Source organism: Triticum aestivum, chromosome 4B (assembly GCF_018294505.1).
Source record: "Triticum aestivum cultivar Chinese Spring chromosome 4B, IWGSC CS RefSeq v2.1, whole genome shotgun sequence".
In the NCBI taxonomy this organism is placed as follows: domain Eukaryota; kingdom Viridiplantae; phylum Streptophyta; class Magnoliopsida; order Poales; family Poaceae; genus Triticum; species Triticum aestivum.
Genome location: NC_057804.1, coordinates 310,258,678 through 310,261,262, shown reverse-complemented (window position 1 = coordinate 310,261,262; position 2,585 = coordinate 310,258,678).

Below are 2,585 nucleotides of genomic sequence, written 5' to 3'. Positions count from 1 at the left end.
TAAAAGGAAGAAGAAAAAGAAGAAGAAGAAGAAGAAGAATTTAGCTTCTCTTTCTTTTATCCTCTGCTCTTCTTTTTCTTCTTCTTCTTCTAACTAAGGTAGGTAAAAATGCCATTTTTAGCTATGCTAGGTAAAATTGCTAAGTTTGTAGGTCATTTTAGAGCTAAGCTAGGTAAATAGGTCATTTTGGAGCTAACCTGGGTAAAATGGATCATATTGGAGCTAACCTAGGCAAACTTGGTCATTTTGGAGCTAACCTAGGTAAAATGGATCATATTGGAGCTAACCTAGGTAAAATTGGTCATTTTGGAGCTAACCTAGCATATTATGAGTTAACTAAGCATATTATGCCATTTTTGACGTAAGTAAGCTATGTATAGGTCATTTTGGAGCTAACCTAGGTAAAATGGATCATATTGGAGCTAACCTAGGTAAACTTGGTCATTTTGGAGCTAACCTAGGTAAAATGGATCATATTGGAGCTAACCTAGGTAAAATTGGTCATTTTGGAGCTAACCTAGCATATTATGAGTTAACTAAGCATATTATGCCATTTTTGACATAAGTAAGCTAACTATAGGTCTTTCTTGAGCTAACCCAGGTAACTAAGAATATTAGAGCTAATTTAGCATTTTAGAGCTAACTTAGGTCATTTTGGAGCTAACTTAGGTAAAATTGATCATTTTTGAGCTAATTAGGCTTACTATGTCATTTTCGAGGAAAATAAGCTAACTATATGACATATATGAGGTTACCAAGATTGTTATGCCATTTCAAACCTAAGTAAGCTAATTATGCCATTTTTTACATAAGTAAGCTAAGTGTATGTAATTATTGAGAAAACCTAGATAACTAAGCATATTAGAGCTAATTTAGGTCATTAAGAAGGAAACAAAGCTAAGTATAGATCATATTGGAGATCTGACATACCTGACATACTTCACTCCTCCTTCTTTTCCTTCTCCTTCATCATCCTGATGCGCTTAGAGCGGCGAGGTAGTGGGATGTAGTCTTCTACCACAATTGGCATGGTCACGTCGCACAGCTGTGGGATCGCGAGGTCATAGTCAGGCACCACCACCATCGCGAGGCTATCTTCAGGCAGCACCATGGCTAGGCCATCGTTAACCACCACCATCTCTTCCCCATCATCAGCAACCACCATTGCTTGCCCATCGTCAGCCAACACCATCGCTTGGCCATCGTCAGCCACCACCATCACGAAGTCATCGTCAGACAGAATAGGCTGCACCTCCCCATCTCCACTCTGCTCCTCTTTGTCCCCACTCCATTTTGGATCATCCTCGCTGCTGCTTTTGCTGTAGCCAGAGGCGCTGCAGCTTTGGCTGTAGCCAGAGTCGCTGCTGCTGCTGCCATTGCCTGACCAAATGCAACAATGACCGTTAACAATCGATGTGAGACAAAGCCAAATGTAGAGGAAGAAGAGGCGGAACATACTGGCATCATCATTGTCTTGGTAGCGCATGCGGCACATAGTCGTGTTGAACACCTTCACGGTGAGCATGGCGTCACCGACGTACCTGAAGACAAGGAAGTACCTGTGTCGCAGGTCGTAGGCACGGTAGAACTGCTCCCAACCACGACATGAGTACATGTGGCTATACCTTATCACCTCCTCCACATCCCAATGCCTGCGAAGCCCGCTGCCGGCCTGTGGCAGCTTCACATTCTTTGGCTGATGGCCTTCCAGCAGTAATATTGATCAAGAATTATTAAGTTCCAGATTGTGTGTATTTACTTGAATGTTCCACTAAATGCCAACCTTTGCATGTGCATAATTCTAAATTGTACTGAATGGCAGCTGTTGCCCCTAACTAAACTAAACCGAATTGCAAAATCTTGCCCAAGACTGAACTTGAAGTGTATCACCATAGTTGTAAACTAACTATCATCATAACCCAGTTAAATTATCACCATAGATGTGAACTAAACCAAATGGCAACCTTCTTTAGACTCTCACTGAAATTAGGTATGGGATTTCACTAAAACAAAAAGTGTATCACCATAACCCAGTAAAATTATCTTCTGGGACTGGTCTCTGTAGTTTAAACAAGGAAGTAAGATCTTTCTTTCAAATTATCATCATATTTGTAAACTAACAATATGAGAAACATTGCCATGCTACAATGATCACATGATGCAAAACACAAGTGATTCACACTCAATATTTTGTAACAATCCCAGTTCACACAATCTACAACCTGAATTTAATAGCTAGTCACACTATCACTAATAGAATCTGAACTCAAACTTTTTTGTTTCTGCCTAACTGATACTAAAAACACTAGCACAACTCCATTCCTAAACATCTTCTACACCACATATGAACCACCGATGAACCTAAACCACCACCAAATTCGCACCAAGAAGAGGAACAAATCATGCTGGAAAGAAATGGAGGAAGGGGGAATTTTTTGCCCTACCTCGCTTCGACATCTTGGAAGAGGGGGCGGTACCCGACGGTGGCGGAGGGGGAAGGATGGCCGGGTGGAGGAGGGGGCACCGCTGGGCCGCAGCGGCTCGGGTACGGCGGCGGGTCAAGGAGGCACAACGAGGGGGTGGCG